Here is an 8,984-nt window from a genome sequence, read left to right as displayed (position 1 = left end):
TCTAGTGCAGCCCCTGCTCTGGTCACTCAGGAAACAGAAAACTACTTATCCAGTGACCAGTATATTTGCCCTCTACCAGACTCCTGTACCCCACTGGTCTGGGTCTGTCACATATCCCCCCCCCCCCTGCTCAACGCCAAGGGGTTGGGCAGCTTGGGACGCCAGACAGTGCACACGTGACAGCCATTGGCATTGCCATGACGGCTCCCTGCTCTGTGTTGCACACGGAACTGGAAAAGTTGGAGGGATAAGAACCATCTAGTCAACCTTGTGTTCTTCTCCTTGTTCCGCTGCATCCATTGAAGAGGGGCATGGTCGGTAACGAGGACAAATCTGTGCCCGAGCAGGTAGTAGCGCAATGTTTCCATGGCCCATTTTACAGCGAGGCATTCTCTCTCCACCACTGCATATTTTTGTTCCCTTGGAAGGAGTTTCCGACTGAGGTATAGAATTGGGTGTTCCTCCTCCCTGACCATCTGTGATAGAACGGCCCCCAATCCTACTTCCGATGCATCCATCTGCAGGATAAACTCCTTGGTGAAATCAGGGGCTATCAGTACAGGGTTATTGCAGAGGGCAGTCCATAGGTCTGTGAATGCTTCCTCTGCAGCGTCAAACCATCTCACCAGATCAGGTCCACGGGCTTTCACTAGGTCTGTCAGGGGGCTTGCCCTTGTGGCAAAGTGGGGGATAAATCGTCGGTAATACCCCACCACACCTAGGATTGCCCGGACTTGTTTCTTGCGACTTGGTCGGGGCCAAGTTTGGATGGCCTCTAACTTGTTCACTTGGGGTTTTACCAGACCTTTTCCCACAATGTAGCCAAGATATTTGGCCTCTGTAAACCCTACAGTGCACTTGGCAGGGTTTGCTGTAAGGCCAGCTCGCCTGAAGGTATTGAGGACTGCCTCCACTTTCTCCAGGTGGGTTTCCCAGTCTGGGGTATGAATGACCACATCGTCCAAGTAGGCAGCAGCATAACTGTTATGCAGGCATAATAGCTTGTCCATGAGGCGCTGGAAGGTAGCTGGGGCCCCATGTAGTCCAAAAGGGAGGACAGTATATTGAAAAAGACCCTCTGGTGTCGAGAACGCAGTCTTTTCCTTTGCGTCTTCTGCAAGGGGAATCTGCCAGTACCCCTTTGTCAAGTCTAGGGTAGTCAAGTACCGGGCATTACCCAGATGGTCCACTAGCTCATCTATGCGAGGTATGGGGTACGCGTCGAACTGGGATACTTCGTTTAGTCACCAGAAGTCATAGCAAAATTTTGTGGTGCCATCAGGTTTGGGCACCAGCACGACTGGGCTGGACCACTGACTGTGGGATTCTTCGATGGTCACCAACTCCAGAATTTTTTTTACTTCTGCTTTTATTTCCTCCCTTTTTGCCGCTGGCACCCGATAGGGCCTCATTGTTACTCTGGCCCCAGGGTTTGTGACGATGTGGTGATATGTCTCGGTTGTTCGACCCCGTTTTGTTGAGAAAACATCTTGGTTCTGGAAGATCATCTCAGACACCTCATTCTTCTGGTCTGGTGTTAAATCGGGAGACACTCTCACCTGTTTGGAAGGCTTGTTTTCCTGGGTTAGGTCTTTTTGGACCGTTGTGCATGCCTCTTGTGCATGCCAGGGTTTCAGAAGGTTAACGGGATAAATCTGTTCTTGTTTTCTGCGTCCTGGCTGCCACACCTTGTAGGTTACTTCCCCCACGGGTTCAACCACCTCATAGGGCCCCTGCCATTGGGCCAGAAGCTTGCTTTCTGCCGTGGGTACCAATACCATAACCCGATCCCCTGGTTGGAACTATCACAGTTTTGCCTGGTGATTGTAATGGGTTCGCTGGGCCTCCTGGGCCTTCTCCAAATGTTCCCGTACAATAGGGGTAACCAGGGCTATCCGGTCTCACATCTGCATTACATGCTCTATTATATTTCTCCCCTCATTGGGTTCCTCTTCCCAGATCTCTTTGGCGATATCTAGTATGCCACGGGGGTGACGCCCATATAATAACTCGAAGGGGGAAAACCCAGTTGAGGCCTGTGGTACCTCCCGGATAGCGAACATAAGGTAGGGTAGTAGGGTGTCCCAATCCTTCCCGTCCCGACTTACCACCTTCCTTATCATAGCCTTGAGGGTTCGGTTAAACCTTTCTACCAACCCATCAGTCTGCGGATGGTAGACCGAAGTTCTCAGGGTATGTATATGGAGCAGCATACAGAGGTCCTTCATTAGCTTCGACATAAATGGGGTTCCTTGGTCGGTTAATATCTCCTTCGGTAGCCCCATTCGGGCAAAGATCCCCACCAGCTCTTTGGCTATAGTTTTAGAGGCCGTGTTCCGCAGGGGGATGGCTTCTGGGTAGCGAGTAGCATAGTCCAAAACAACAAGTATATATTGGTGGCCCCGAGCCGTCTTCTTCAGGGGTCCCACTAGGTCCATGGCTATTCGCTTGAAGGGGACCTCTATGATGGGAAGGGGTACTAAAGGTGCCCTCAAGTGGGGATGGGGACTATGCAGCTGACACTCCGGGCAGGAGGCACAGTACCTCCGCACTTCTTCATGTACTCCGGGCCAGAAGAACCGTCGTAGGACTCATGCCAGGGTATTCTCTACCCCCAAATGCCCCCCCAAAAGATGACTATGAGCAAGACTTAATACAGCATTCTGGTGTTTTTGAGGTACTAGGATCTGCTGTACCTTCTGCCCCTGTACTGATGCGACCCGGTAGAAGAGATCCTTCTTCATTATGAAGTAGGGTCCTGGTCCCTGGGTTTTCCCTTCCATGGGGACCCCATCTATTTCAGTCACCTCCTTCCTAATGTTGTCATACCTTGGGTCTTCTGCCTGGTCCCGTCCAAAATTTCCTCTCCCGGGGCTAATCTGCCCAAGATCTAGGGGCCCAGTCTCTGTTGCCTCTACTGGTTCAGAAGCATTAGGGTGGGGGTCAGACTCAGGTGCTTCTCCCTCCTGCGTGGCCTCCTTTTCAGCTGCGCGGGTCCCCCTACCTACAAGAGCGACCCTCTGTCTTTGGGTCAGTATTTGGGTTCCCAAGGCCTTAGCTGCCCTTCTTTCCCTTTTTGTCTTTCTACCCTGTCTGGGAGTGGAGAACAAATCTGGGGATATTTCAGAGAAGATTGGGGGTTGACAGTCTGCTGTGGATGCCTCATCAATTTTAGGGTCCCCATCTTTCTCCAACCCCCCTTCTGGGAGTAAGTTTCCAAACCCTGGGAAGTCCCTCCCTGTGAGCACCGGGTATGGGAGTTTAGGGACTACACCTGCTGCTACCTCAGTAGTGTTCCCTTGGATCTCGATTTTTACTGGGATGGTGGGGTAGTAACTAACTGTCCCATGGACACATGTTATCCCCATACGTTTAGCCTGCAGCAGTTGACTACGCGTCACGAGCTTCCCTGAGATAAGCGTGATAGCACTCCCCGAATCAACCAGTGCCGTGGTCCCTACCCCATTTAGTTTCACTGGTCTGGTATATATATGTGGGGTTAGTGAGACCCCCACAAGGTGGATTAGGGAGCATGGATCTGCCCAGTTCCCCAGGTTACACTGCATAGGCTCCTCAGCATTGGGACACTGTGCAGCTATGTGTCCCCACTCCCCGCAGGCATAACATCTGTATGGAGCCCTAGGCGTTCCCCGGTCTCTTGGTTTGGGCAGTCTAACATCACAATCCTCTTCTCCCTCAGTGCTCCGACTCTTTGTGGCCTCTGATGGGCCTTCAGCCTCTCTCTTTTTCCACCTGGGCCCTCCTGGTGGCCCAGTCACCCGAACTTTAGGGCTTGGTGCTGCTAGTTTAACCCGGGGTGCCGCTTCCTTAACCGGTCGGGTCAGCTCCCTCGCTGTCCTTCGCCTCTCTACCAGGGCGACAACTTCGTCATAGATGGAGGGTTCGTTCTGGCTTACCCAGGCACGAAGGTCTGGTGTTAGTCCCCTCATGTATCGGTCGATGACCAGAACCGCTAGTATCTCTTCCGGACTCCGGGACTCTGTTTGCAACCACTTTCGTGCGAGATGGATGAGGTCATACAATTGGGACTGCAGGGTTTTGTCTTCCTGGTACCTCCAACCGTGATACTGCTGGGCCCGCACTGCTGTCGTTACCCCAGATCTGTCCAGGATCTCTGCTTTCAGCTGGGGGTAGTCTGCCGCAGCCTCTTCAGGCAGATCATGGTAGACCTTCTGGGCCGCCCCACACAGGAATGGGGCAAGGATGCCAGACCACTGATCTCGAGGCCAGGCCTCCCGTAGGGCTGTCCTCTCAAAGGCCAGAAGGTATGCCTCTACATCATCCTCCCGTGTCATTTTCTGCAGACAATGACTGGCCCGTATGAGCCGCGTCCCATCATGGCCGCGATTCAGCTCTGTAAGGGACTTTACCTGGTTTACCAGTTCCCGCAACATAGCTCGGTCTTGAGCAGCCTGGTCCATCAGCAGGCGATTAGTCTCTTGCTGCAGCCGCACTGCCTCCTGTTGGGCGGCAGCCTGGACACGGGTAGCCTCCTGCTGGGCCGCCGTAGCTTGTATCAGTGCCCGCACTACGTCATCCATTGTGGTGAAAAAAAATAAACCCTCTCCCTTTTTTTCTGTTTTTTGTTGTTGTTGTTGTTGTAAATCACCCTCCTTCCGCCGCGCTGTGCACCCCAAGATCCCACTGCTGACACCAGTGTGACAAAGTTCCTCCTCGATCTTGGTGGGTCCTGCGCTTATTGGCGGATTTTCTTGCCTCAGAGATTCACCATGTGGGTTGGGGAACAGCCCAGAGACCTTCCCCTCTGGAAGAACCCACAGTCCAGGTCAATTGGGAGGTTTGGGGGGAACCCGGGCCCGCCCTCTACTCCGGGTTCCAGCCCAGGGCCCTGTGGACTGCAGCTGTCTATAGTGCCTCCTGTAACAGCTGCATGACAGCTACAACTCCCTGGGCTACTTCCCCATGGCCTCCTCCAAACACCTTCCTTATTCTCACCACAGGTCCTTCCTCCTGGTGTCTGATAACACTTGTGCTCCTCAGTCCTCCAGCAGCACACCCTCTCACTCTCAGCTCCTTGCGCCTCTTGCTCCCAGCTCCTCACACTCGCACACAAACTAAAGTGAGCTCCTTTTTAAAACCCAAGTGCCCTGATTAGCCTGCCTTAATTGATTCTAGCAGCTTCTTCTTAATTGGCTCCAGGTGTCCTAATTAGCCTGCCTGCCTTAACTGGTTCTAGCAGGTTCCTGATTACTCTAGTGCAGCCCCTGCTCTGGTCACTCAGGAAACAGAAAACTACTCATCCAGTGACCAGTATATTTGCCCTCTACCAGACTCCTGTACCCCACTGGTCTGGGTCTGTCACTATATTTACACATATTTCAAGATAGTTGGCCAACAGCTAAATAGCAAGGTCTACTGTTGATTTCTGACAGAACAGTGTTAGATGTGTATGCACAACTCTGATTTAATCAATTCCATGTTGTGAAGTGGCTGCTGTTTCCAACTCCCTGAAAGGAATCGAACTGATAAAGCTTCTATAAAATACTGACCCAAAGCACATAAGGACATCTGTACCCCTTCCATGGGTTCACCTCAGCCTATTCTCCTTGCTCAGTAGGCCTGCACTGGATAAGTTGCCTTTTGGATTGTATGATCCTGGGAAGGGAAAATCCTGGATCTGAGCCTATTAGGAGGGTATGTGTGTGTGTGGAGTAGACGAGGGGCTGTTTTGGTGTGGTTTTCTTTATTAAATTGTTTTAAATATTTTCTTATCAAAAGCAACTTAAAACATACCTGATATGTTGTGCAGTTAGTTATTTGTGCAACAGAAATGGCTTTGTAGCTGACCAAGAAACTACACCACCATAGATTTTACATTCAATTGCTTTAGTCCATCTGTATGTCAGGTGTTCCATTACAACAAATCCTGCAAGCTTCACTGTTCCCCTTTCTTTTTCTCCACTGACAGGCTATCTGGAAAATGCTTGTCACAAGCCAGTGAACAGGAAAAAAGTTTCCCCAACAGCATCTTCTATGATGTTTTTTTCTTCTTTTTTTCTCTCTCCTTAAGAAACAGCATGGCCAGATATCACAGCATTAAAATCATCTTAAGATAAACAGAAAACCATTGCATTACAGCGATCTGTTAGGAGGTTTGCTTTCAAGCACAATATTTGTTGAAAACCCAGATATAAAATTGATGCCAAATATAAAAAGTCTAGGGAAATAAAAGTAAAGGTAATCTCCCCCTACAAATTTCCTCTATACCCAAAAGACAATCCAGAAACGAGTCAAAATGTAACAAAAAATGGCTTTACTTATTTTGACAAGAAGCACAACAGCAGCAGATAGGCTAAAGTTTCAGTACTAAAGTAAGATCCTTTGATATTGAAACATCAGATTAATACTTTAACACTGAAACACTAGACTGCTGCCAGCTATTTCTGAAATTTATTTCTGAAATAAAGCAAGACCCTTTTTATGATTACTGTGACATAGCAGGGTACAATTTAGACTAAGGAGCAGTTGTGCCACCCTTGCCCTGTAACCTTGGGTGCCTTGCAATGCCTTGCTGAAGTAGCTCCCACATGGCTCATAAACAGCCTTTGAGCATGCAAGCCACACCCTGAGTTTGTGTGCAACTGCAGCCTGCCAGCCACACTTGGGTTACACTCTGGCTCTCACCAGCCTTGATTATACCACAGGGTGACCCCAACACACCACCAGTCTTACATTTTCTCCCAGAAATGTATGTCTCCGGGACAGTACAAGTTTATATCGAGTCTGTTATTTCTTTAATAGAAATAATATGAGCACAACTTGCCACCGCAAATGGAGTTTCCCAGACACTTCAATTTAAACACACTGGATTAGATAAAACTCGAAAACAAGTTTATTAACTACAAAGACAGATTTTAAGTGAGTACAAGTAATGAGGCATAAAAGTCAGAAATGATTACAAGAAAAAATGAAGCTAAAACGCAATTGGTACCTAACATAACAAATTATGTTCAGTTCATTACCACAGGCTTTCAGCAGTCTTACTGACCAAACTTCTTAGGTCAGAACCCCTTCTCCAGTCCAATGGCTACTTACTTTGTCACTTCAGGTGCAGTGAATCAATGGGTGGTGGTGTTGGGGGGGTGTGGGTGGTTTGGGCTGTTTGTTCCTCCTCTTTACAGTTTCAATCCCGCTCTTGAAAAACATTTCTAGCTGGGTACCAGGACATCAAAAGTCTATGAAGAAGGATGTTCCCTGCTGCTTTTTCCTCAAGTGTTTGAGCTTCTTTTGTTTCCCTTCCTGCTTGATGATTCTGTTTACTGCTTAAATGCAAATTAAGCAGAGCACACATCCCTTTGTTTGAGACACACTTGTTTGCCAACTTCTGTTTGTAACCTGTGTTAATAATACCATTCAGTAGACTCTAACTTCACATACAATGTTGCCACACATAGTTTATCAGGATGATACTCATGAGTAAATTATGAGTTTTTAAATGATACCTTAAAAAGGCATACTTTGTACAAAGATTGTTGTAATAGTGTGTAGCGTGTGAACATGGGTGCATTCTGTCACAATTACACTTTGACTTTGTTTTTTAATCAACTTGACTTATTACTTTTCTATCTGGATGTGGCAATAGTATTTTCAGTGGGTTGAATGATATTCACAGTTTCTAGGCCTTGCTTGTAGATTATAAAAATACTTTGTCCTTTAGACTTTTTTGTTTTGGAGTTCTGCAGTTCCTCACTTCTGAATATTGAAAACCACCAAATGTAAGCATTTTGTCAGTTCCACATAAACATAAAAAATGTTCAGCAAAATGTGGCTAACTTTTATAAACAATCTCCTTAACACCACCCACAGTAGGAGGCTAACTACAATCCAGTTATGCTACATCACAAAAAGAAATAGAAATTTATTTTAATACAGTGTTTCTTAGAAGCCTCCATTGAAAGATTTGTAGCAGTGGTAGATAGATCTTAAAAATAAAAGCACATTAATAAAAGTTTGCATTAAAGGTTAAATCAAGCTTTAACAACCACCTTACAAAAGCGGAACGTCAATGTCAGTCTTACCAGTCAGGCCAGAGAATCTGGCCTGCCTCAAGGGTGGTGGATTCCCGACATTTGGAGTCTAAATCAAGACTAGGTGTCTTTCTAAAAGATATGCATTATCACAATTAAAAGTTATGGGTTTGATGCAGGAATTACTGGGTGAAACTCCATGGCCTGAGCTATGGAATCATAGAAATATAGGGTTGGAAGGGACCTCAACAGGTCATCCAGTCCATCTCCGCCATGCTGAGGCAGGACCATGTATACCTAGACCATCCCTGACAGGTGATTGTCTGTTTTTAAAAACCTCCAGTGACCGGGATTCCACAACCTTCCTTGCTAGCCTATCCCAATATTCTTATAGCTAGAAAGATTTTCCTAAAGTCTAGCCTAAATCTCCCTTGCTACAGCTTAAGCCCATTACTTATTGTTCTACCTTCAGTGGATATGGAGAACAGTTGGTCACCATCCTTTTTATAACAGCCCTTAATGAAGCTGAAGACTTATCAGTCTTTTCTTAAGCCTAAACATATCCAGGTTTTTTAAGCCCTTCCTCATAAATCAGTTTTCTAAGCCTATCATCATTTTTGTTGCCCTTCTGTGGACTCTCTCCAGTTTGCCCTCATCTTTCTTAAAATGTGGCACCCAAAAATGGACACAGTACTCCAGCTGAGGCCTCACCAGCACTGAGGAGAGTGGGACAGTTACTTCCCATGTCTCAATCAGGGTCCAAACTTCCTAAGGGCAGAACGGGGGTCTGAACCGCAAAGAATAAGCAATTAAATCAATGTGTTATATACAATGTTATTGTGTATAAATATGTCAAATAAGATCTTTTATGAAAGTGTGTAATGTTCTGAACTTGATGGTCATTAGGAGATACATATGCAGGTTATGGTATTGAATTTATGCACGTATAGCTGTGTAGAACATTATAATTGTTAC

This window comes from Emys orbicularis, chromosome 1 (genome assembly GCF_028017835.1).
Source record: "Emys orbicularis isolate rEmyOrb1 chromosome 1, rEmyOrb1.hap1, whole genome shotgun sequence".
In the NCBI taxonomy this organism is placed as follows: domain Eukaryota; kingdom Metazoa; phylum Chordata; order Testudines; family Emydidae; genus Emys; species Emys orbicularis.
The sequence above is the reverse complement of the archived record's forward strand: the minus strand, read 5'-3'. Positions refer to the sequence as shown.